This window comes from Pogona vitticeps, chromosome 7, assembly GCF_051106095.1.
Source record: "Pogona vitticeps strain Pit_001003342236 chromosome 7, PviZW2.1, whole genome shotgun sequence".
Lineage (NCBI taxonomy): Eukaryota > Metazoa > Chordata > Lepidosauria > Squamata > Agamidae > Pogona > Pogona vitticeps.
The window spans coordinates 10047570-10075000 of record NC_135789.1 but is presented as its reverse complement, the minus strand read 5'-3'; the positions used below and the strand labels follow the sequence as shown (position 1 = coordinate 10075000).

Genomic DNA, 27431 nt, shown 5'->3' with positions numbered 1-27431 from the left:
TCCATTAAGCTGGGAGTTCTCATAGAGGTCCATAAGAGAGAGTGAGGGAAGGGAAGGGCTGCAAAAGGCTGTCAAACAAGAGCAGGAGGTTGGACTCGATGGCCTTACAGGCTTCCTTCCAACCCCATTCTTCTCTCATTGAAGGATTCTAGAAAAGACTTTGGGCATCATCACAAAAAGGAATGAACCACAAAGGGGGGGGGGATGCTACAGAACAATGTGAATTATTATGGAGGACTCGGCTTTTCTGCCAATGATTAACAATATATTGTACTTAAATAAGTAAATGTTATCTTGCTCGAGACGGCGTTCCAGTCTCTGTTGCTCTCCATTCTAGGTAGTTCATCATAGCTAATTACCGTAATAACAATAATCATGAAAAGCTCATTTGGCCTTAATGTGGGCATGTAATTCTGCTCTGAAAGCATAGCAATTAATAAAACTCAACTGTTGCTGTCAGGGCATAATTGGCATCAACAACAGGTATACTGGGTTAGCTGCAGGGCTAGGTTATCAATTCATGGGGCTCATGTTTACATGAGGGATCGCCCAGCTTTCGCCAGCAGACCAGGGTGCACTTTATGGGTGAAAGCTCATCATTTTTGAGCTCATGGTGTATATGGGGTGAGGGTTGGGGAAGTACAAAGGACACTGACTTACCATGGACAGCTCCTGTGAATTCTGGATTAAAGCCGAATGTGGATTCACTGTCTCCATGAAACTGAAGTCTATGGCTTCCACTGATTTATTGAAAGCTTTTTTTCCCCTTGGGGATCCACACAATGCCATTGATCGTCCACAAGCTGAGAGATCCACCAGCTCTCCTTCCCTTCTCTGCAAATCTCCTTGAGGCAAAGACATCAAGAACAGTCAACCTTAGTACATCCCCTTTCCTTCTATTTTCATGAATGAAGGGCGAAGGCTTGAGAAACAACAACAGTGTACCACGTCAGCCCCATCATCAGTGTCCTGAACCGAAAGGGTTATTTCTGGGATCACTGAGCCTTAGAAGCATCAGACGACAATATCAGACGGTAGCCCACTCAAGCAGAAGCATTTAGCCCCATCGCTGTCCGCATCCTGATTCAGAGAACACAGCCTGCATCTGTACAGGTTTCTACCCTGTGACCTGTTGTGTCATTTCATCACAGGGGATCGAAATTGCTAGGTAATTGCTGCATCTGTGTTTTAATTGAAATGAAAGCGTTGGGTTCAAATATAGAATGTAACCAGAGGCACTCTCATTCTCCCTCTCTCGTTTTCCTTTAAATTAACTTTTCAAAGGAAATGGGCAGGCACAATTAATTAAGTACAAAAGCACAGCTTAGCAAGACGTATCGATGGGTGTTTTTTTTGTTCCCCCGGTTGTTGCTGGCTGCCTACTCAGAAATGAAAGAGATGCAAAATGGGGCTTCCATAATGAGTTGGGAGCTGCAAAAACTTTGTGTGGCTGAATAGACCATCTTCCACTCTGACCTCAACCTCAGTCACATGTGTAAGTAAAGGGTCTTTCTTGCTGAAGAGTTCGAGGACTCAGCAGGTCAACGAAGTGTGATGCAGAAGACCACAGATTCAAAGAATCTTCCTTGATTAACTTCCTAAAAGTTCTGGGGAGAAAAGATACAACCGGCAAGGGGCGTGCTGTCAATTTTGGTCTTGCAAAAGACGGTGGGTGAGATGTCATATGCAAAAAGAATATAGATGGTCTCAACAGATAACAAATATGTCCCTTAGAAGTGGAATCCTGTGTCTGGGAACCGCATGCTTCAGAACAAAAAACAAGAGAGAAATGACTTCATCTGACGTGGCAGGTGGCGGTCGATGTCAACTTATGCCAGATAGAAACAGTTATTTTTTAGGAGGTAAGAAAACTCTTTGCTTGATGGAAAGCTAGCTCTGCTTTTGAAATAATGAGAAAATGAATCTGCTGCAAAGTTGTTGGTTAAGAGGTCCAAGTCTGTGGGTAGAGCACCAGTGACTTCAGATCCAAGGAAGAAAAAGGGGATGTGAAATATACAGGAGAGATCGTTCTCCAAAAGGCATTTGATGAAGGAGTCCAAGACCACTGAACCCACAGTCTAAAATTTCTTCACTAGTCCTGCTTCATTAAGTGGCTACCTTAGGGGGCCAATTTGAGTTTTCTCCTGCAATGGGAAGGAAAGGAAGGAAAAAGAAAAAACAACAGGGTGTTCAGCTCTGCAACTGCTGGTGTTGTCCTTCTATTTTGCCTACACCGTTCAAAGGACGAGTCAGCCGTGGTGAATCCATTTTCCCACTCACCAGACGGGGCTCTTCACTGTGGAGGGAAACAAATCTTGGAGCCAGCGAAGGTCACATCAGAGTCTCTCCAAAAGGGTGCAGGGCAAAGGGGTCCCAAATCTGTGCCTCTTTGCTTCAGGCCACAGACTGTGTTGGAGGGCTTGTGGGCGCATCCCAAATGTGTATCGCTTCAGACATTTAGGCAAGCGGACAAGATGATCTTCTCCTCTACCTGCCCCCCCCATCTCTCTGTAGGCATTTATGCACACGTTGACCCAACACAGGGTTTTTCTGGCTGGTGTCAGGTCGTTCTCGAGTAAGAGATGTTACCGTAAAGGTCTAACCTTATAAAGAGCGACGCAAGTGTATAATATGTCCCCAGGACACGCCGGTGTTGGCTTTTTGCCTTCCTGGGTGGCTTGTAGAAAGAGTAAATGGAAAACTAGAAACAAGTTTCCAATTACCTCTGTGTCCTTTTGGGTGCCTTTATTGTTGTCACGGCATGTTTTAAATCAGACCTACTGGGGAAAGCGGAAGGTAATGAAAGGCGAGCGCTCCAATCCAAGGCAAGCGTTTCCACCCGACACAGACCATGGCACCTGAAACGAGTCATCGGTGGAAATTGTTTTCCCTTCCTTCTGGCAGTTTCGCTTCCCCCTGCGGCTCCAGGCCTTCTTGGCGTTGTTGTTGGTGGGTAGAAGGAGCCGCCACTGAGCCGAGACTGTTCTCGACTTGAATAGCACTTCACAGACTGCTGAAAGTGGGGAGGGGGGGGACTAAGTATGCAGTAGAAATGTAAATCCTTGCCCATGACCCCTTCAAACAACTTATCTTTGAATCTCTTTTGAGGCCCTCCTGAGGAGGAGAACAATTCTTTTCGTGCAGAATTGCAAAAGTCGTTAGGTGCTGTTGAATTGCTTCCCACTTCTTACGACAACATCATTGCCAGCCCTGCTGAACTCCGGCAAGCTCAAAGCCATGGCTTCTTTTACTCAGCCAACCCATCTTTTGTTAGAAACTTCCTCTTTTCCTACTGCCGTCCAGCATGACTTGTTCCCCCCCCCCCTCTGAATTGCATCTTCTTGTGGGACATCCAAAATACAACGGCCTCAGTTCAGTCGTTTTAGCTTCTAGAGAGAGTTCAGGCTTGCCTTCAGCTGCAGGCCAATGATCTTTCTTTTTGGTTGTTGTGGGTTTTTTGGGGCTCTTTGGCCGTGTTCTGAAGGTTGTTCTTCCTGACGTTTCACCAGTCTCTGTGGCCAGCATCTTCAGAGGACTGGAGTCGGAACTCTGTCCATGCTCTGTTGCTGTTTGTTGGATAGTTCAGTATTTATAGCTCTGGGAACAGCTTTTGTCCTTTTCAGGAGATAGGGTGATCGGTGTGTTTTTGTTGTGGATGTATTGTTGTGATAAGTGGGAGAGATTATCTGTCACTGTGGTTGATGGGTGTCTTTAGCTGGTCTCTTTTGTGCAATGATCCAGTCCTCTGGAGATGCCGGCCACAGAGACTGGTGAAACGTCAGGAAGAACAACCTTCAGAACACGGCCAAAGAGCCCAGAAAACCCACAACAACCATCAGATCCTGGCCGTGAAAGTCTTCAAGAATACATCTTTCTTTTTGGTTGGCTGTGGTGTCCATAAAGCTGTCTTCCAACACTATATTCCATGCAATGCAAGTAAGACAGTGAAAAATGGTTTAGCCGCCGGACGGGCGCTTGCGCCCTGGAACGGTGTGGCTGGTCTTTGCCCCAACGTCCCCGGATGGCGCGAGACCGTTGGGAGCCACGTGTCCATGATGGGAGGGGGAGCGCATTTATTTAAACAAGCGCTCCCCTCTACTCGCCCTCTTTCCTGTTCGGGCACCCACCCGCCCTCCCTAATCCTAGTGTGACTTTTGTGGTTGCCGTTTTGGAGCCGGATAGGAATTTTTGACCTTCAGCCTGATTGGCTTTTGGCTGGGGGGATTTTTTGCCTATCCCACACTGGTGACAGGGTTGTTGGCATTTTGGTGGTTTATTTGGTCACACGGGCGGGTAGTGCGGAAAAACAGGTTGTCTCGGTGTGTCCCATGTGTAATTCAAGCTAGCCAACAGCGCATCTGACCTCTCGGCTCTGCGGATCGTGCGATTACAGGGCCGGTGTGGGGAAGATGCGCTGGGCCACTTCCGGACCAACAGTCATCAATTAAAGATGTCTGGAGGTCTGGGGTGTTTGTTAGCGGCCAGCCGGGTTCTTGCTGTCAGTAAGCCAGCGGGAACCTGGGGCCGGGGACTCGCCCAATGGCATCATTAAGGGGTATTTTAATACCCACGACATATCCTGTTTCCGCACTACAGCAGGCCCCCATTTCTTGTTATAATAATTGGCAATAATTGATTGAATTTTTAAATAAAGTGTGGCCCATGTTAAATCCATATGGTTGTCTCGCGTCATTATTCCGGGGCTGGGGGGGCAATGGGAATTATAACGCAATCTTTTGTATCTCAGAGAGTGCTGAAAACTGCTAGACAGGTTAAGAATTTGCATGAGTAAAACTGTATGGGGATATTCACGAGTGGAACATTCCTATGTCCTCACAATCAGCAATGGCTCCCAGTATGGTGTCCATTTCCAAGCTAGCTTCAAGGTGAGGGTTCTAACTTATAAAGGCATCAACGGCTGGGACCTTGAGACCCAGCAGAACACCTTCTCCCAATGAGAACTGTCCATCCAATTTGTTTGTCCCAGGCGGGATATCTGAGGATGCTGACCTCAAGAGACGCCAGGAGGGATAAAAATAGGAACAGCGCCTTCTTGGCAGTCCCACCTCAAATCTGGAACCAACTCTCTCCTACTCTCCACCTGGCCCTTTTGCTGGTGACCTTTAAGAAGCTCCTTAAAAACAGGCTATTTTGAACAGGACGTTTACCCCGATTCATCAACAGAACCCAGTAAAAATTGCTAGCTAATAAGGTCACCATGCTACCTTTTAAAAAGGTTTAAATGTCCAAACGTTTTTAGGTTTCTTTATGTTTTACTCTGCTAGTTTTTTCTTCTACTAATGCTGAAGTTTGGTTTATTGTGTAGCATTTGGTGTTCGCTTATTATTGATGTTGTGAACCACCCAGAGATGGGAGATATATAAATCAAATAAATAAAATAATAATATTTTTTTTTCAAAAAGTGCAGAAAGTGATGGACTAAGACGGCAGAGAACAGGGTTCAAATCCCCACTTGGCCAATGTAACTCACTGGGGAAGTGGGACTGATAAAACCACTCCTTACATATCTCATTTACCTTTAAAACCCTGCTAGGGCCCCTATAAAGTCCGTTCCGAATGGACTGCACTTAACAACAAACAGCCAAGAAAATCAGCAAAAGGGCATAACGTACTTTGAGAAAGCCTGCAGAAAAATCATTCCGCCATTTTTTAAAGCAAAAAATAAAAATAAAAAAATGGGCCTACAAATTGCTGGATGAGGACTTTTTTTTCCCCTTACAGCTTTTGTCTGGGTTCAGGTTCTCAGGTGAAATTCAGAAGCTCTCTTCTTTCCTTCTATATCTCCTTCATCCCATCACAGGGGTATAAAACTTTGAAGACTATGTGAAAAACGGACTCCTTTGAAATAGTCTTGCATTTCAATGTTACTGGCAATTTCTTCCCTTCCCTGATGGTTTGAGCACGCTCAGGGTGCTCTCTCTCTCCAGCACAATAAAAGTTCGAGAAGAACTATTGATCAGGGCTGGATTTAGCTTGCAAATTGAACCACGCAGCAAACAGCTTCTAAATCCGGCCCACAAGAAACAATGAGTTGACTTGATTAAAGCTGCAGTTTGTACATTATTCACTGAGGGAGGAATTTCAAAAGAGGGCCTTCGATGGTATAACTGCAAGGAGAAGATCAAGGATCTTTCCTGGATGCAGCCACAGCAAGTGTCCGGCTGCCATACCCACACAAAAAGATTACACGGATGGGGATTAATAATCCATATAGGCGAAGCTTTGCAGTTCTAGGATGACGACGACTACGATTTCACATCTCCCAGGGCTTGGTGAGATAAACATGTCCTTTGTAAGCCTTTCTAGTCCATATCAGGGAAATAAAATGTGCACAAAATAGATACATGGTGTTAGCCCTTTGCTTATCTTCGTTCGCACAATGTTGCTTCGACTTGCGAACAGAGCCTCGATTTATGAACAAAAAGAAACCTTTCCTGTCCTTTTTTTTTTTAACCCAAGTTCCTTTTTTTTTTAACCCAAGTTCATCTTAGGTCAACAGAGGAAAAACTTTTAAAAAAAATATTCCCCTAGTGGTAGAGTACGGATTAACCGGCTTTGCATTAGTTCCTATGGGAACTAATGCCTCTGCTTACGAACAGCGCCTTGACATACAAACGAAAAACAGCCTGAATGGATTAAATGGTTTTCAATGCATTCCTATGGGAAATCTTGCCTTGGCTTACAGACTTTTCGATGCACGAACGCTGTTCCAATCTGGATTAAGTTCGTAAATCGAGGTACCACTGTAATTGCTATCTTCTACCAGGAAGGTGGTGTCATCTGCATATCTGAAATTATTGTTGTTCCTTTCACCAATTTTCACTCCTCCTTCGTCTGAATCTAGTCCTGCTTTTCATAAGCTATGTTCTGCATAGAGATTGAATAGATAAGGAAATAAAATGCACTCTTGCCTGATACCTTTGCCTATAGGTGTCGAACACCTATCGGTAAAAGAGGAGAGGTTGTTAAGTTACAACCATAATGTAATTTAGTTTTGCCTCAGTTATTGCAAAACAGAACTGAAGTAATTGCAAGGACCTTGTTATTTATCCCTAGTTACTTCCAGCAATCTATGCTCTAGCTACAGAAAAATTGCACAATGGAATAGAGATATTCAATGCATTAAAGATTTTGGATCAGCCTATTACCTCCAATAGCAGCTGTTTGCTCATGTGTAGATTTTAATTCAAAGCAGCCATCTCTGAAGGACATCATTGTCAATTTCAGCATTTTGATTTGAGATATTTAAATTGGGCTGGAGAAATTATATTCCACATTGAATGCCTCCGAGCCCTCGGCTCCGTGAAGCACCGCTCCTGGCCATGGCCCAGCAGTCAGAAAGCCACAGTGTGCATCCTTCATTACAAAGATTCGATTCTAAGAGGGTGGCAACAGAACAGCCCAAGTCGGGAAACACAGGCAAGCATGGAGCCAAGATGTGACACCCTTGGGGTGGAGCTATCCCCAGATGTTCTGCTGCCCGAGGTGCAGAACAAAATGGCAGTGGTGGATTTCTTTCAGAGTCCAGGCAGAGGAGCCCATTAAATTGTGTTTCTGTAACAACAGGAGGCCATTCTTCATAATACCTGAGAGTGACGGGACAAATGAAGAAACACCAGGCTGCACAGCTCATGAAGTTCTCTCTTCCAACACATCTGTCCACCAGGATGTGCCACCTGAGTGGGTCGCCATATTCTGGCCAAATGGTATAGCCAGTCCAGCAGCTGGGCAGATCTTTAGGACCCCAGTGCTTAGTCTGGACCTATAAGTGATGTCCCAGACTGTCCTGCCTAGAGATGGACACAAACCTGGAAAACGGCAAGTCATTCTGGTTCAGGGTCCGTTGCTATTCATGAACTACAAATGGAACAAACCCTTTCACGTTTTATGCAATTTTGGATTTCGGGGAGTGGTGGAATGGCCCCCACATGGGTTAAAGATGCCAAACTCACAGCGGGTCTTCAGCTAACTCTCCTCCCCACCTCTTCCAAGTTTAGCAAAGATGGGATTTGGGAATTCTGAGTTACAGCCCCCGCAAAGCAGGTCCCACCAGGAAAGTGGTCTTCAGCAGCTGGCAAAAAAAGCAATTTACAGGGGGCCTGATTTTGGGGGGGGGGCTATAACTCAGAATTCCCAAACCCAATATTCACCAAACAAAGAGGGGGGTGGGGAGAAGAGTGAACCCAAGAGTCACTCCAAGTTTGGTGAAGATTGGATTCGGGATGTCTGGGTTACAGCCCACGCATGAATCACCAATGCTGATAATAGCTCGGTGTATAGTTTCATTCAGGGCAGGCGCATTTCCACGAAGTGGCCCAAAACAAAACACAAATTGGTGCAATTTGTGGGTTTTTTTCTTTTTCCTTTGTGGTTCATTTCTTGCCCATCTCTGTTCCTACCCTTTGAATGCCCCCAAGCACAAGAGTCTAATCAGTGCGACATGGAAGGCTCTGCAGGAGGTTAAAAGGGAGACGCCAGCATGCTTGGTCATGACGATACTGTGTAGGACATACCCGCACCAGAGGGACATATATTCACACTCCTCCTGTCTTCGCACCTCAACAACCAAAACTCAATAAAGCCCTGTTGAAACTCCTGACAGCCAATCACAAATCATGCTAGCTACTTTGAGAGCTGCTGAAGATCAGAAGACCTCAAAGGCTGACATTCAGAGAGGTTGTGCCACAGAAGGAACTGCTGCAGTTCTTCACAATGAGCTTCCTGCAGCATCTACTGTCCTTCAGACCCAGGACTCGACAGGTACCAAGAGAGGAACATCAGAACCCTGGATATCTCCAGGGGATTCTTGCCTTGACCAGGGGATTGGACTCAATGGCCTTATATCCCCCTTCCAACGCCATTATTTTGTTCTATGATTCTATACTTATTCAGTCATGCTTTAAAGCATCCCACATCATTGAGGGGAATGCATCCCCTCTATCATCTTTAAGGGGAACTCGCCCCCTCTGTCATCTCTTTAACAGCAAAAGCACAACATGCTGCAAGAGTTGTTGTATCCGAATTGTTCTCCTCTGCATGAGCTAGATCCATTACTTTCTTCAGTCTGATCCTTAAAGGAGGCCAGCTGCATGTTAACCATTTCCAGGGGAGAGGTTCCTTAAAATGAACTTTTCAGAGTTAGAAGCCTTGCATGGGTTGCTTGTAGCCTGATTTGATAAACAGCCAGCTGTTCTGGACTTACTCCGTATCTGTGTGGATGTATGCGCATATGCGCTGTGCTTCTGCACAGAGACAGGCTATGAAAATGTCGGAGGGCTTGAAGAAAGAACATTTCCTCCCCTCTCAGCTGGAATCTCACAGGGCCTAAAAATCCCTCATTAAGGTGCCTTTTGGAGTCAACGCAGGGCAAATGGATGTTAACAAAGGATAGAGGTGTTCATTTCTCTCCACCATTGCCAGAGAAGCTCAGTCACTGGACAAGATCGCTGGTAACTTCTGGGATTTATAGTCCTAAATCCCCAAAACACACTTCTCCAGTGGAGAATTGAACACAAACTACTTACATTTCTACCCTGAAAGGTGCTTGTTTTACACTGGGAGCCCACGGCAGAGAGGAACATGTTGTGAGCTTTGTTTCGCTTTACTTTCTTTTCCATATTGACTCTCCATATTTAATACAGCTATATTATTCTTCAATGCAGGGGGTTTCCCTTCTTCTAAACTTACTCAAAATACAGCTGATGAGGTGCTGATTGGACTGGGTTGTACTTTAAACCAAAAAGGATGTGCCAGAGGCCACTGGGTCTTAGAATATTTATATACTCTCTGTAACTCTTCTTTCTCCCTCTGCCCCCCCCCAAAAAAAGCCAGGGTGTCTTTCAGATTTTACCCAACATTGCCCCTTTTTATTGCCTGCAGCCTCATTTCCATCTCCTGTTAAAGGCGCTCCTGCTGGCCACATAATTGCCTGTCTTTTAATACGAACAGCCATTTGCACAGGGCTGCTAGGATTTAAGGACATGGGGATGTCATTGAGCAAAGTCTAGGCTCAGCCATAGGTAAATCTGCATGGAAGGGCTGGTGGCTTAAAACAGATTTCCTTGAAAAGGCACTCTCTGAATGGGATGAAATGAAATGCCCACCATCCCTAAAGAGCATAACTAGGATGGAAATACCTTCTGAGATATTCAGAAGATGTCAGCTGAGACAGCTTTGTCTTAAATGTCAGGTTCAGATCGCAGCTTTGTTGTTTTGTCGTCAAGTTGTGTCCGACTCTTCGTGACCCCATGGACCAGAGCACGCCAGGCCCTCCTGTCTTCCACTGCCTCCCGGAGTTGGGTCAGATTCATGTTGGTTGCTTCGATGACCCTGTCCAACCATCTTGTCCTCTGTCGTCCCCTTCTCCTCTTGCCCTCACACTTTCCCAGTATCAGGGTCTTTTCCGGGGAGTCTTCTCTTCTCATGAGATGGCCAAAGTCTTGGAGCCTCAGCTTCAGGATCTGTCCTTCCAGTGAACACTCAGGGTTGATTTCCTTCAAAACGGATAAGTTTGTTCTCTTTGCAGTCCAGGGGACTCTCAAGATCCTCCTCCAGCACCACAATTCAAACGCATCAATTCTTTGGCGGTCAGCCTTCTTTATGGTCCAGCTCTCGCTTCCATACATCACCTAGATCCCAGCTAGGGTTTTAAAAACCCTCTGTGACAAACCCCCAAGAGCTGCTTCCCTACCACGTACTTCAGGGGAGGCAACCTGTAAAAGTCTGAATGCTCCACAAACTTACACCTGCCCTCCTATGTCCCAGTCACACCCACAATATTTTTCTTTAAACCAACTATTTTTTTAAAAAAAAAAGTTTAAGAAAAAACCCACCAAACTCTTTCATCTGGCGTCCAGGAAATATTTTGGAAATATGGAGGCGCTGGCTCCACAAATCTTGGTAATTTGGCCTCCCACCTCCTAAGAGAGCCCAGGGGTATTTTTGGCAAAGCATTTTAAGATATTAAAAACATGGGGGGGGGAGTGGGTGCTAGAAGGGGAGGCACCCAGACAGGCTGGGTCCCACATTGGCCACAGGCCACGAATGGCCCATCCCTAATAGAGGCAAATATGAAGACAGGTTGCCCAATGGAGATCACACTTCTCTGATGTGTGTCCTGATCCAATCCCCGGCATTTCATTTGAATGCGTGGAAAGGTAGTGCCCAAGAATGACAGCTTCCTCAGGCAGGCAGAACCACTGGTGTCATCGAGGGTGTCCTGTATGCTTTCCACTAAGAGGACAGGCAGGGATCTGATGCCGATTCCCACGGGCACCCAAATTCCTAGCTGTGACCCCATGGCCCGGACGGAAGGCGGCATCCGGGAATGCAAATGGCAGCCGATCAATGTAGGGTTGTTCCCCCCATCACGACTTCCACAATTTCACTTATACGCATGCGTAAATCACTGATATGATTCCACGCAGTGGTACTTATCTCTACCGGGGATGGGGGGGGGGTCAGAAACTGCTCATAGCCAGTTTCTGCAGGCTATTAAAGGCCAAAGGGCCAAGTGGAGCCTCTTTACTCATCCGTTGGCAATCCTGGGCTATGCCATACACTTTGTCATAGCTGAGACTGGAACCTCTGACTTTTGCATCGGGAGCTCTAGGCTCCCCCCATTGCAGCCTCGTACTCCTTCTGAGCTATCTCCCCCTCGCTCTTCTCATCCACTCCTCTTTGTTTCTTGCTTCTGCTTGACCTTTTTCTTTCGAGCACATTCCAAAAAATGCAACGAGGTGAACATTTGCTCCTTGATATGTAGTGTGTGTGTGTGTGTGCGAATCTGCTGCGCATGCACAGGAAATGCACGTCCCATTAATTTGCACCAGTCCATTTCTTTTGACCTCTGCTTTTCATATCGTCCTCAAACCAAGAAAACCTCCTTGGGCCCAGCTGCCTCCTGAACTCATGATCTGCCCCCTGCTTTCCAAAGGAAGGCTGTTGTTAACGCTCAGCTAGCTTTGGAATAGATTCATCTGTCAAGCAAGGAGGAGACACACTGCTTTAATTATCTCTCCCATTCAGCAGAGCATGTTCTTGCCGATGTTCAGGGGGCACGTGGATCGGCGTGGCCCCCTCTCTTTGCATTAGAGGCACTCGTTTGGAGTGAGACAGTTAGCGAGCAAGGAAAAAAGGGCTGTCGGGGAGATCACGCCCCAGTTATTGGGGGGGAGTTGGATGTTCTAAGCATTTTGATGGCTCTTCCGCCAAACGAGACACCCTGTCAAAGAGACCACTTTGCATCCATTTAACAAGTGAGTAAAACAGCTTCCACTACATCAGTGCATCCCAAACTTCTGATCAGTGAAACATGTTCCCCCTCTTTCACTGCAGTGAGAGAGAAGGATAAGAGGATTTTTTCCCCCTCTCTGACTTTTTAGTGCTTCTCCTGTTCACAGTGGGAAATTAAGTCCAGGAATGAAGCATGGGTTTGCAGTGGAACTGCCACAGAAGCACTTAGGAACTGAGACCCCCAGCCCCACGCAACAGAATGAGAGAGGGTTAGCAGTAGGCAAGCCCGGGTGGCCGTCCTTCCTTTATTAGGGATGAGGCTTCTCCATCTGATGGGCTTCAGATGGGCTGATGGCCTGTGTCTTCTTCTGGAAGGTGTCTTCCATCAGAAGGGCAACTTGGAGCAAAGGCAGAGGAGAGAGGGCCCCCGGAGTTGCGCATCCACACTGCATGGCACTTGTACAGCAGACTCGGCAACAATGAGGAGGCCGGTTTCCAGGGACAGAGACTCCCTACCAAGTTTTATTCAGAAAGTTATCCGAGGTCCTGGGCCTTCTTTAAGGGTATGATTCAGCACTTTGGCGGGTACCTGTGAAGTTCAGACTAAAGCTGAAAAGACGCTTTTCCAATTTCATGGCCAGGCAGGTAAAGGAGTAGAAGCAGTTTTATGCACAGACCGGCAACTGCTCCCAAATGTTGCAAGGCTGACTGGCCTCATTATGATGTATGTGGAACAACAACCGAAAGAGCTAAATTAGACGACGGAGTTGAGAATGGCCTCCTCTTTACCCATCTTGAGCAAACGCTGTCTGGGAGGACGTGAGGTCAGAACAGTAACCTGGCCAGAACGGGCAGCTAATGGCAACCTCTGATGCAGGTAATGTCTCTGGGCAGACAAAAACTTCTAATTATTTAATCAGATGATTTATTGTCTCACGACACCCTAGGCGTTCCCTTGTGACATATCGCTGCTTCTCTTATAGTTGTGTGCATATGATTATGGACTGTGGCTGTTTAATGTACTGTCATGTCCTTCATTTTGATTTATGGCTCCGGTTGCCAACTGATCAGGAAAAAGGGCTCCTGGTTTGCTCCTGAGCCTTGAAGAAGCTATAGAAAACAAGTCGCTGATGTCTTTGTAATGCAGGGCAATGAAACATGACCCCTGATAGTTGTTTGCACTTCATTGTCCTTTCTATCCAATGAGAGCTTCTAGGAGAGGCATAAAAGCAAGCTTGTTATGCAGCATTATTTCGGATCTAGCAGCAGGGACCAGCTCCTGTCAACAGGATGAATCTTGGCTCTCTTGTACCCATTACTGGCTGTGAAGAACGTCTTACGATGCAGAGGTGCTGAGCTCTAGCCCTGCTCCAAAAGTTATTCCTGGCCCAGGGAGGCTCTTCCAACCCATCCTGAAGAACGTTTATGAGTCGATGATGACATTTCCATTTTAATTTGCTAATTATTATTGGAGGAAGTGAGAAGCAGGTCTAGATTTATTAGTGCTTCGTGGGCTGCTGTGATCTATTTACAGCCAGGAAGCCCAAAAGAGCCGGGGGGGGGGGGGCGGAAAGGAGAGAAGGCAAGGGTATTTTAACATATCCGCAGGAATGGGAGTGGCGAGTTCAGAAAAGAACAGGCCTATAGATTGAGGAACTGCTTTACTTTGCCCAAGTGTAGAAACAGTCGTAGAAGAGTAGAAACCACCAAAGAATTGATGCTTTTGAATTGTTGTGCTGGAGGAGGCTCTTGAGAGTCCCCTGGACTACAAGGAGAACAAACCTATCCATTCTAAAGGAAATCAACCCTGAGTACTCACTGGAAGGACAGATCCTGAAGCTGAGGCTCCAGTACTTTGGCCATCTCATGAGAAGAGAAGACTCCCTGGAAAAGACCCTGATGTTGGGAAAGGGTGAAGGCAAGAGGAGAAGGGGACGACAGAGGATGAGATGGATGGACAGTGTCATTGAAGCTACCAACATGGATTTGACACAACTCCGGGAGGCAGTGGAAGACAGGAGGGCCTGGCATGCTCTGATCCATGGGGTCACGAAGAGTTGGACATGACTAAATGACTAAACAACAACAACAGAAAGAGTACCATGGTTGGGCAGATTCTGGAAGCCTAATGCCTGGTCAGGACTGACGTCCTGGAGTGTCCAGTCCTTTGATTGCCCCCCCCCAGCTCCAACTGCTTCTGGAAACCTGCTTGAAGGTAAACCCTCCCCAAATTCTTTTTTTTTTTTTTTTTTTGAGACTAGAAGTGGACTGAAGGTTTCTCCTTTCTCCTGTTTTGATTTTTTTTCTTTTCTTTTTCCTTTTCTGGTCCACGAAGTCCCCGGGGCCGAAAATTGGCAGCCAAACCCGCCAAAGTTTGACCAGCCCACGTTTACATGGAATTATAAGAATTATAGACTTGTAGAGTTGGAAGGTTTCTCCAAAGGATCATCTACTTCAGCCAAAGGAACCTTGTTTAGTCTCAACTTTCTTATAATTTGAGATCATTAATTGGGGGTGGGGGGGATGCAGAAAGAGTGAACAAACTTACTCTGTTTCCTTCTAAGTCTCAGTTTCCAGACCATTTACCATCTTTATGCCATCGACACAGTATGCTTTCGGCCAAAGGTTTCCCTATAACATCTGATGGGAAATTATGCTTGGTCTGAATTTCTAAGTGGAGGAATCTAGTTTGCATTTTCTAGGTTAATATATGGATAACAGCCATTACCTTTCAGACAGTTCGTGTCTCCCAATTTTGCAAATTCATGTCTCAACTGAGAAGTTGCATACAAAAAAGCATATATATATATTAGGAAAAATGGTAAGGACGGCAATTTTTAGGATGAGTGATTGCTATCTGAAGTTGTGTTCATAGTTGTATTAGAATTATTGCTTTTCCAAATGTTCCATTAATCTGAAATGTTTTCTGCATTGGCTCAAAGACTTTTTGAGTAATTAATCTCACTGATTTATCCATTACAGCTTGCAACCCTCTCACTTACCTCTTTATCTTCTCCTAGAACATTAAAATACGATTGTCAACATGGGTTTCTCCTTCTCGGGCCCATGGAGCTGAAGAGGGACACATGGGCCAAGGGTCAGGTTCTGCTGCCCTCTCAGATCCCTTGATGATTCTATTACAGTGCCTTTTTTTTAAGCATTCAGGGAATACATTCATTTTTTCTGAAAAAAAAGGAGGAGGGAGGGAAAAATCATACTTTCCATTTGAGAATGTAATTGACTTCCAAAGCAAGAAGTACCTGGGCTCCGTATAGATGATCAGGGGGCACTAGCATGTGGTTTGAGGAGAGTGTAATAATAATAAATAATCATCTTAGAACTGCAAGCTGGAAGGGACCCTATGGGATCATCAAGTCCAGCCCGTCAGGGAGGCCCAGTGGGGGGAATTGAACTCCCAGCCTCAAGCTCCACAGCCAGAGGCCTAAACACCCCTAGGTTCTCCAGCAGTTCAAGTAGATCATTTATTTATGTATTTAATATATATGCCTCCTTTGTCCACATGGGGACCGAAGATGGCTCAGGGGGAAAAAATTGATTCATACAATAACAACAAGTTTAAAAGACCATACAAAACTACCTATTAAAAACAATTAAACTTTAGCCAAGATTAAAAACAAATTTGAAAACGTTTTGAAAAAAAAAACTTTTAAAGATAGTTAATTTTTTAAAAAAAAATAGAGCATTCTCTAGACACGGATCACTTTCAGCCTGCCTGAAAGGAAAAGTCTTTGCCTCAAGCCAAGCCCATTAAGCTTTTGTTCTATTTTATTTTAAATTGTGATATTTATTCTTTTCCTGCTCGTCTGAAAAAGAGGAGAAGGACGGAAAGGCCAGGGACTGTTAGGGAACAACAGTTTTATTTTGTAAGCCGCCCCGAGTAGACATGGTCTAGAGGGAGGGGGTAAAAATCAAATAAATAAATAAATAAATAAAATAAAAGAACTACTCCGGGTCTAATCTGAATTCTGCAGACGTGTCTTCAAAACAGGATGCTTTCTAGAATCTTGGCTGCTGCCTATAAAGTTCAGACAAAGACCCAGTGTGGATTTACCACTCAAAATGGTAAAATCAGATTCTCCCAGCTTTCTCTCTCTCTTTTTTTTTCAAGCACTCAATGTGAACAGAAAATGAGCTTCTGCTCGACAGAGACCCCGGAGAATGCTGCCAAATCTGTATGAATGCTCAGGATGGCAACATGGTCACGATAGGTCTGTGCAGTCCGGTCCTCGCCCTCGTCTCTACCATCCCATGGCCCTCATGGATGTACAGTAGTTGCTTCTGGTTTGGATGTGTAGAGTAACAAGTTGCATCCTCCAAGATCAGCTCCTTCTCTGCTTGTCGCATTAATGCGGTACATGGATATTACCAGCCAATATCCTGGGGAAGCATTATGCGGCATTAGCAAAACGTTACATTCGATTCTTGCCAGGGGAGAGCTGCTGAGATGTGCTGCCATTTCACTTCAGAGGTAGCTGGTTCTTTTAAGCTGAAAGACTTAGATCAGGAGGTGATTAGTACCTTTCTCGTGCATGGTGTTAACAAAGCACTGAGATCAAATGTTTTATTTCTCAACCTCCTTTTGATGGTATGTACGATCGAAAAGCTTATCTTGTTTCCCATAATTTTGTTAGCACCCAAAAGAGTTTAACCTTGTTTTGAAAGGTACTGTTTCTCAGGAACAATCGAGCTATTTCCTAGGATGTCTACAACATAGTTGCTGGATCTGTAAGGAATCTAGGTAATAAAAACACAATGGTTTCCAAGAGGAGGAGCAATTTAGGTAGGAGTGTGACAGTCCGTGTTGTGTAGCAAGTAGAGTGTCAGGCTAGACCTTGGAAGACCGGAGTTCAAATTCCCACAAGGCCATGAGACTCATTTGGTAATCTTTGAAGTCTTCGGAAGGATATTTATATCCTTGGGTTTCGTCCTCAGTTTCCATCTAGCTCGAGTATCACTTTCCTTGAATTTAAGACTTTTATTTTAACTAGGAATTAGCTCTGGAATGTAGATGTTCGCCAGTTGTGGCAGTCTGAAACTCAGATATCACAGATTAACCACAGCCCAGTTTCGAAACCTCAACTCAAAGATTCAGATGAAGAGTAATAAATACCTTCTCAATCGTCTTCACCGAACTTTGAATGTAACCTCAGCTTGCTAAATTTGCAAGAATGGCCCCAAACAGCTACAAGCTGAGCATCACTCACTCGTGTTATGCTTTCTGGAGCATTTGGCCTGGCCTGTGTGACTGATGGCTGGACGGTGCTTATACATCTCAAGAGAGTCAACAAAATGCCTACTGGACTCAGCGAAGGGACTAAACATTTGTTTCTTTGTGCCGTGACCGGATTGAGACAACAACCCCTTACAAGTGGCTCGGGGAGGCAATTGAAAGTGTCCATTGACTGTTCAAAGGCACACAAAAGGTCATGTGGGAGATCTCACTGACATCCTACATTGCAACTGTTGTCCTTGAACACACAGCAGGAATGTAGCAGAATCCCACCGTGCATGTCCTAAACCCCTGTTTGGCCATGAAGGCCCGATGTTCATTAAGTAGACCTTCTGTGCTCTCACTACTCTACTCTCCTACCTTGAAAACACAAGATGCCTTTGGAAGGAAATTCCCAGCCATGCCCTATTTCCCAGCTTCAAGATATAGAAGGAAAATGGTTAAATCAAAAGGTATTCCCAAGAGTTCTAGTCCACCTCCTGCCAATGTATGAAATCCACAAGAAATCCCAAGCGTCTACCTGGAATCTGTTCCAAGACCTCAAATGATAGAAAGTCCATCACTTTCTGAATTGGCCTGTTCCGCTATAAAAAATCTCATTCCACCAGGAAGTTCCTCTTCATGTCTAGGCAGAAGTGTGTGTGTGTGTGTGTGTGATTTGAATCCATTGTGTTGGGTCCTACATTCTGAAGCAGGACAAAACAAGCATCCACTGTCTCTGTGTATATGTTCTTAGCTTCTGAAAGGTGGCAATTCTGTGCAGATAATTTGCACAAATGACAGAGACATTGGCCAAATAACAATAATAATACGTAATGAATTCAATCTCAGTCTCATCTGGAACTGAGGGACCTTGTTGGGCTTGGAAATTCCTTGAGGTGTCTCATCGTGTCAAGACAGCCTCAGTCAATGAGAATGAAGAACTGAATGAATACACTTTACATCTCTGTCTCACATCAGGAAAGCAGCCCTTCTGGAAACAGTATTTTGCAGTGGAATAAGTATTCTAGATCCTTTCATGATTAGAGAGTTGTGGTGCCACTAAACGGCAGGAGAAGGCTGTGACATGGGCTGGGGGCTGCCTCGTGCTGCTGGCTGCTGTTCTCGTGTGGCTATTGAGGTTACAAGAAGGTAGACAGGAAGAGAGAGTGGTCTGTACCTCTCCTGAGAATGGACAAAACTGTGGCTTACAGAGTTCATTTTTAAAATTTTAATTACCTGAAAAAAACAAAACACTTCTTTTGAGAACCAGGAAAGCAAAGAATTATTGTAAAGCTGTAATGAAACAGCAAGGAACCACTGTCTTCATGCTTTGGTCTATAACTATTGTCTGGAATCTCACCAGCTCTTGTCTAACATTTATGTAACTTTGTGGTGATAGACTGCAGGCAATTGACAATTAATGCATCTTGGTTATGCAACTGGGTGCTTCATAGGCGAAGCACTACCTGAACATTTAGCCACAATGAGCCACAACATGTTCCGGATCCCTCACACCACAACTAATTGGAGTCTGGCCATTAACTGGTTACTTTTTTAAAAAAATTAATTTTCAACAAATTTGTTTGTTGAAAGTCTAAGTGTCAAAGGCTTGGGCATATATAGGCACATCCTCGATTCCAGCTTCCTTCTCTGTTTCCCTTTAATTTTATCCTTTAATACAGAGGTAGCTAGGTTAATACTGGGGAAAGGTTAGCGCTTGATAAATTTAGAAACACTCCTGCTGTTGTATTTAGCCGACTGTTCAGGCTGGAGGTGAGCAGAAACTGTAGTTTTGGATAACAATTCCAAGAACGCAGCTCTGTCCACCCCTAGTCCATGATTCATGCTTTGTTTAAGGAGGAATTGATTAAGTGGTGCTTGGAACAGAGCAGGAGGCTTGCTCGCTGTGTCTTTTACGCCAAGGGGGTTGTTTATTACACCTCCATCCTATTTTGCCTCCAAAGGGCTCAAGAAAGTGGGTGTGGATCTCACTTCTCCTGCATTGTCATCACCACGTTTGAGAGGTTTCTGAGAAAGAGAAACAGCTGAAGGTCACCCAGGAAGCAAATATTTCCAATGGACTAGTTGAGAGGATTTGGAAGTATCTCCACCCCACCCTGCATATTCCTCTGGCCTGTTAGCAACCGCAAGACAACATCGTAACTTTGTATGATGCAATGAATTGTTTGTGTGTATGTGTTTGTGAGAGAGAGTGAGAAAGAGAGAGAGAGAATTACTTGCTCAATCGGAGCAGCAATAATGAGAATCTCAACATGGCACCTGAGAAGTAATAAAGCAACACAGCAAGTACTTTTTGAAATGTAACCTTGTGAGCTATGGATGATCAATGTTCCCAGTGATCATGTGTAATGATTTGGTGTGCCCTTGCACCTTCCTCCCTTCAGGGAGAACAGATTGGGTTGCCCGGCTCTGTCCAACTTGCCAATAACCTGCCGCTAAATTGGCAGGTTCCCCAAATTGCCAAAAATTTCAGGGCTACCATCTGGGGGAAGAGGATGGTTTCGGACACCCCAAGAGATGGGACCTTGTGCTGAAATAGTGAAATAACACAGCCACTGGTGTGTTCACTGTTGCAAGAGCTCAGTAGGGCTGTTGAAAGTCATTCATTGGGTCACTGAAAGTCAGAGATGCCTGGACAGCACATAAGGAAAGCGTGGGGCAAACCAGATGGCCTCCCTGTGCTACCTTCTAAAGAATATGGGTGCAAACACATCTCCATGATCTAGTGCAGCCTGGCATCAGTTGTGAGTAGGAAGGAATTGGGCACCACAGCACTGAAGGCACAACAAACAATCAAATCTGGTTATAAAACATTTACCAACATGAATGAATTACTGTACATCCCTGGGCACTTAAGAATGATGCAAGAACTGAACAAAAGATGGTTGCCAAAATGCTTTAAAAATATCTTTAAATGCCCTTTAAAATAAAAAGACATCTGAATTCAGATGTTACTCAATAATCCTAAAAAAAGTAACTGCAATTATCAGTTACATGACCCCCTCCAAACTAACTAGTTACTTTCAAACTAACTTTTAATAGGAAACAGGCTTTAACAGGTACTTTTAACAGATTTTCAGAGCCCCAACCATCATCTACATAGCTCTGCCTTGGAATTCAATTCCTTGGCATCTGTCTCTCAGTCTCCAGCTGAGATCTTGTGGAGAAAACCGGCGGACTATCCAGCTAGTATGTAAAACCACAGCCTCCGCTCCCTTCTGCCAACAAATATTTAGTTGGCTAATTTTTAAAGTGCTAATCATTTTAAACCTTAATAGTTCCCCAACCAGCCAGTGTCGCAAGATGGAAATGGCCATGTCGGAGGATGGTCCTGGGTGGTTGTTTACTGTCGCTCTTTCTAATGAGGAAGAAAACACATCAGCTACAGGTCCTGGAAAGATTTTCTTGGGAAGATGCCAAACCATGGCAGATGGCTTATCCATGTATGAATTTCTCACATCATCGCCAGGTCTCCTGCCCTCACGCCCAAGTGTGTAATAGTAGGCAGGGTTTGGAACAAATGAAGTTGGATTTTATTTTATTTTTTTACAAAAAGGACTGCAAAGGGGCAAAGCTGTCTTCCAAGAGGTCTTGAAGGTGGACGTTAGGATGGTTCCACCGTTTCCTCCTAGCTGGCCATTGTCATTTTATGCACCTTTGAGCTGCTTCTGACTTACCCGTTTTCCAAAAGGTAGTGTTTTTAATCTTGTTTCAGCATATTGACAAAATTAACAGAGGGAAAGAGAATGAGAAGAGAGAGAGAGAGGGACACCCAAAGGACAATGTATGGTGGCCTCTTAGAGTGTAAGACATCTCTTTCATTGTGAGCTTTCGTGGATTAAAATCTACCTCCTCGGGAACAGAAGGAAGAGTTTGAAGAAATGGAGTTTGAGCCCTAAAATCTCACACAGCTGGGCAGCTACTGGATCAGGATGGCAGAGGTGGCTTATACCAAAATTTGGGGGAACCCACCCTCATCCTAGCCATACGCCATCACTGCAACGAAACTCATCTGTTCATTTCTGTCACAACATGTTGCCCTTCGCTCTTTTCTTTCTCCCTTTTTAGAAACATTTGATTTGATTTTTGTCTACATTCTGGGTTAGGGTGACCCTCTTGGGGCTTCTAAAGCATTTGAGATGTCCCAGGAGTGGTTTAGCATCAATATCCTGCCGTGAGTTTCAATGGCCAAGCACGGATATCAACACTCGAAGTCCTTAAACCCTAGACCTTCTATTCACTTCATGTTACTCTTACTCCTAGCCTGCCTGGGGGCAGGTTAGGGAATTATACATTGTGGATAACCAACTATGTGGCCAGCCGTCACATCAGAGGACAAGAGACATCACTGAGGCAATCTTTCCAGCCTGAGAAACCAGATTCATAAAGGAAGAACATGCATATGCAGCCTGAAGAACAATAATAAAACACAACAAGCTGCTAGGATCAGCTAGACTATGTCCAGAGGAAGGCATAAACCAAACCATGCTGATGACGGAAGCTTGGTGTGTGGACCCAGGGCTGGTGGTTAACTACCAACCAGTGGTGAACCTCCCTTATTTGGGCAATGGGTTGGAGCAGGTTGTGGCCAGGCTTTGGTGTGGAGACTGCCTTGGTCACCCTGTACAATGACCTTTGCCGGGAAAGAGACATGTTGATATTCCTGGACCTCTCAGCAGCTTTTGACACCATCAACCATGGTGTCCTTCTGGATAGGCTGGCTGGGTTGGGAGTTGGGGGCACCGCTTTATGGTGGTTCTGCTCCTTCCTGGCTGACCGTGTCCAGAAGGTAGCGCTGGGGGACAGCTGCTCTGCCCCGTCGTGTTTATGTCATGGGGTTTCTCAGGGCTTGATACTGTCCCCCATGCTGTTTAACATGAAACCGCTGGAAGAGGTCATCAGGAGGTTTGGGCTGAGGGGTCAGCAATAGGCTGACGACATTCAGCTCTACCTCTCGTTTTCCACCAATCCAGGTGAGGCTGTTTCTGTGCTGAACTTGTGTCTGGACCTGATAATGGACTGGATGAGGGTTAATAAATTGAAACTGTGTGGGCGGCCCATAAGTGAAATAAATAAATAGGTAAATTCTAAATAAGCTTCTCCTCTGGTCCTCTAAAGCAGTGGTCCCCAACCTTGGGCCTCCAGATGTTTTTGGACTACAACTCCCAGAAGCCTTCACCACTACCTTTGCTGGCCAGGATTTCTGGGAGTTGAAGTCCAAGAACATCTGGAGGCCCAAGGTTGGGGACCACTGCTCTAGAGGAGAGGATGCAAAATGATGGATTCGAAGCACAAAAATTAGATGGAAATGAAGAATTAGGAAAAATGTCCTGAGAGTCAGAAAGTGTTAAGAGATCACCATGGAAAGTGGTGGGTTTTCATTTACTGGAAGTTTTTAAGGAGAGATTAGGTGGCCATCTTCCAAGGATGAATTTTTTGTGTGTTCCTGAATATTAAGGAATCCGCAAACTTTGGATGCGAATGAAAGTGCCACTTTTGTTTTTCCCACATTAATTTTTTAAAAAACAACAACACTCAAGTTCCTTCCATCTATAAACTGTGGGGCTACAGAGACTCTCCTGATGAACGCTGACACTTCAGAATTTGCCAGTCCACAGCTGGCACCAAGTCATTTATCATGAGGTGACAAGCTACATTTTAATTCTTCATTTTTTTAAACGGATGGTTGGAGGCTGATACTTTTATTAATCTGTGCTTTTGAATCAGATTTTTATCCTCTCTTACGATTTTGCTGCTGCTGCTACTACTACTACTTTCTAGTGATCCTGTGTGTTCTCTTTTATGTTTCTTTGTTAGAAGGAAGGAAGGAAGGAAGGAAGGAAGGAAGGAAGGAAGGAAGGAAGGAAGGAAGGAAGGAAGGAAGGAAGGAAGGAAGGAAGGAAGGAAGGAAGGAAGGAAGGAAGGAAGGGAGGGAGGGAGGGAGGGAGGAAGGGAGGGAGGGAGGAAGGAAGGAAGGAAGGAAGGAAGGAAGGAAGGAAGGAAGGAAGGAAGGAAGGAAGGAAGGAAGGAAGGAAGGGAGGGAGGGAGGGAGGGAGGGAGGGAGGGAGGGAGGAAGGAAGGAAGGAAGGAAGGAAGGAAGGAAGGAAGGAAGGAAGGAAGGAAGGAAGGAAGGAAGGAAGGAAGGAAGGAAGGAAGGAAGGAAGGAAGGAAGGAAGGAAGGAAGGAAGGAAGGAAGGACGTTGCCTGGTGTAAGACCTAGTGGGGTGCGTAAATGAGACACCCCAGGATAAGATGTGCTCATTGGTCAGTAATTCAACATCCTCAGCCATCCTTTTACTTATGGTGGCCACCAAATATATCTTACTTTCTGCTGCCTCTTCCTGGAGGTCTTTCTATTTCCTTCTTCGGAAGGCTGATGAAAGTTCTGCTGGTGTGAATTATTACCGTTGGCTGTTTCTTGGGTTTTAGATCTTCCTTCCTTCTTTCCTAGGAGTTAAATAATAATAATAATAATAATAATAATAATAATAATAATAATAATAATAATAATAATAATAATAATAATAATAATAATAATAATAATTTATTGTCATTGTAAGTATATACACATACAACGAAATTCACATAAATATAAAACATAAGAAAACATAAATACTGTTTCATGTTCGATGGGTGCCTTTCTCCTTCATTCTGTCTCCATCCACTGCCTTTTCATTGAGTTGTCAGATCTCCAGGCATGGGCTGACATTCCAGAGGACTGATATGGTTCCTCAGGTCTCCTGGCAAAAATGTGTATCTCAGGATGGGCAGCACCAGAAGGGGAAACCCTCTGCTTTTATTGTGTGCAATGACTCAATTTCCTCGGCTTCGACTCCCAAATGGCACCAGAGATCAACAGATAAGTGATCCTGCATCACATACATAATGCATGTTTAGGGGTTCCTCCAGACTGTGGAGTTGCCTATGGACATTTTGGAGTTGTTCTGGGTCATTCAGGTATGTTTTTCTTGCAAACTTGAATGGTGAATCCCAGGATTTCCTTCCATACCTGAAAGTGTATTTCTTGCTGGAGGTCTTGGGGTGCACTTGGTCATGCATCCAGAATTGCTCTCTGACGTCTCCTTTCAACCAGTGATTGCCCCCACCTTTTGCCTATCATCTCCTCCTCCTCCATCACTATTGCCTCCCTTCTTTCCAAATTTTGCCCCCTCCACAGGGGGGTGGGTGTAGAGACTGTCCAGCAGCAAAAAAAAAAAAAAAAAAAACACCCCGTATACAGTATATATATATAATCATTGTGAGTTTAAAAAGGTCATAATGAATTAGAGATATATATAGAGAGATATTAGACTCTATATATGAGAGAGAGTCTGATTCACTATGACCTTTTTTAAGCCACAATGATTATATATATATATATATATAAGAGAGAGAGAGAGAGAGAAAGAGAGAGAGAGAGAGATAGTATAGAGATAGATAGATAGATAGATAGATAGATAGATAGATAGATAGATAGATAGATAGATAGATAGATAGATAGATAGATAGATAGATAGATAGATAGATAGATAGATAGATAGATATAGATATAGATATAGATATAGATATAGATATGTGTGTATGTGTGTGTGTGGTTTTAATATTGAAATTATATATATATATATATAATGTCAACAAACTCAATGCAGGGAAGACTATATATGGGCTTTCATAGAAAAGTCCATATATATATGGAATGATGGAGTATTATGATGGAGTTTATATATATAGTCTAATTCACTATGACCTTTTTAAAGCCACGGTGATTGCCTTGTTTTAATTCTTCTGAGCTGTCTTGGGTGCTCTATGGGAACAAAGGTGGCATATAAATAAAATAAATGAGCACTAAATCTTTCTCCACAATAGTGCTGTTTCTCCAAAAGAAATTTAGATGTTGATCCAAGCTGGCAGTGCAAAAAAAAAAAAAGAAAAGAAAAAAATATAGACGTGGTTCTCATGAATGTGGCACAGTTTGGCTCCATCCAAAATAACCAAAGCCAGTGATCTGTTTTCCCCACTCCATATATAAGATGGGCATGTTTCAGGGACGCTTCTGCTTGGACCTCAGCACTGTCCATATGCAAGGCCAGATGATCTCTGAGGTCCCTCCTCCGACTCTACCATCTCATGTTTCCAAGAAGAGAGCCCTAACAGACCAGGCCTCTTTGCGGTATTTCCCCAACAGAAGTGGCCCTTTTGGTTTAACTCATCCGTTCCCCATCCAATGGAGCATTTTTATTTTTTTGGAGCCCTGGTAAAACAAGAATGACCCTTGGCAGACAAGGAAGAGTTTCTTGTTTATACGCCCTCCTGACCTCTGCCGCTGTTTTGCAAGCGAGGCAGAATATATCAAATATATTTTAATACCTGCCTCAACAGTTGAAACATTACTGTGAAAATTGGCACATGCCTTAAACTGAGAGCACAAAGGTACCCTTCAGTTGTGTACCTTTTATGGCTTTCTTTGTTTTGTTTTTACGGCTGTCATCTATTTTGTGGTTTGTATTTTATGAAACATGTTTCTATGATTTATTTTCCTCCAAACCGCATTGATAGCAGGCTGTGTGGAAGTCTCAAAAGTAATCCATAAACTCAACTCAGCGCCTAAATTAAAGGGGAGGGTCAGAACAAAGGCATTTCACACCTTTCATTTCCACGCCCCCCCCTCTGCTTTTGGGTAGGATATTTCCTGGAAATGGTTGCTTGTTTACTAGGCTAATCTTAGTTTGATCTAATGGGCTTCTTCATTTTACCTAGTAGTGATTGATCCTGTGGTCAGTTTGGCTCCATTTGGCAGAGATGAGTGTGTTGCTTTCCAGACAGACAGATGTAGCGACATCTTTGGAAGTAGCTGTCAAGGATGTGTCTCTGGAGCAATAAGTTTTTATCACCTTCTAATTGCAAAGTTTCCATTTTTACCCTGACCTGTCCTTCTCTCCCCCCTCGTTTCCCACGTAGCATACTACAAGGAAGGACAGATCCCTTTTGAAACCATGATCATTTGCAGAAGGCACTTAAAATTAGAGCAGGGCAGAGATCAATAAGGTTCCTACTGTAGTACAGTGGATAGAATGAGGGACTAGGATTCTGGAGAAGGGGGTTCAAATCCCCACTCAGCCATGGTAACTCACTGGGGGAGTGGAACTGGTAAAACTACTTAAATATCTCACAAGATGTTTAAGGTTGCTGTAAGTCAGTTCCAACACACATAAGAGGTCAGAAAAGTTACTTCTTATAATCCAACTTCCAGAAGTCCCATGCCTGTTGGCTGAGAGTTTCAGGGAACTACAGCTCCATGTAATAGGGTTTTTTCCCCCCTGTCCCCAAACTCTGGACGATAGACTGCATCAGGTGGAAGCTCACAGGTGGTCTATTCCTGGTTTACATCTTACTAGTCACTTTGCAATTAAAAATAATAATAATAACTCCCCAGTTTTTGTCCATAAAAGTAGGATGAGGGGGAAAAAACAGACTGGAAAGGTAAAGTAGTTGCAAGGGGGGGCAGATGCATCAAAGTTCTTACCTTCGTCATGGCAATGGCTTTGCAACCTTCAAAGAGGTGGCCACTCCTGTCTGCTAAGCAGCACTGGGCAGCTTTAATTGTGCCTTTTAGAAAACAGGAACATCCAGTCCTGTGGAGAAAGGAGAAAACTGTATAATAAGAGTCCAAGATGCCAATGCACACAACAACAAAGGATTTTTTTTAACAAAAGGAGAGAGAGAGAGAGAGAGAATGAGAGAGAGAGAGAGAGAGAGAGAGAGGATTGTATTAACTGCTAGAGATATTTTTCCCTCCTCTTAAAATATGCAGCATTCTCCCTAAGATCCAAATGAAGCTTTACAGCAGTTTGGAAATTCTCTTCCCATCCATGTTTTCTCCATTAATTCTGCTTTGGAAATCTCCGAGAGAGTTGAGTCTCGA

General features: G+C 44.4%; 1 long non-coding RNA gene across 4 annotated transcripts in view; it reads right to left on the bottom strand.

The window, feature by feature from the left end:
• The window catches only part of LOC140701792 (uncharacterized), a 76204-nt gene that overhangs the window by 33450 nt on the left and 15323 nt on the right, over positions 1 to 27431 (bottom strand). For all 4 annotated transcript variants that reach the window (XR_013538019.1, XR_013538022.1, XR_013538020.1 and 1 more), the window contains 4 exons: positions 27033 to 27141; positions 23835 to 23956; positions 15258 to 15438; positions 661 to 845 (listed from right to left, as the gene is read on the bottom strand). This is a non-coding gene — a long non-coding RNA (uncharacterized LOC140701792). The remainder of the gene's footprint in view (positions 1 to 660; positions 846 to 15257; positions 15439 to 23834; positions 23957 to 27032; positions 27142 to 27431) is intronic.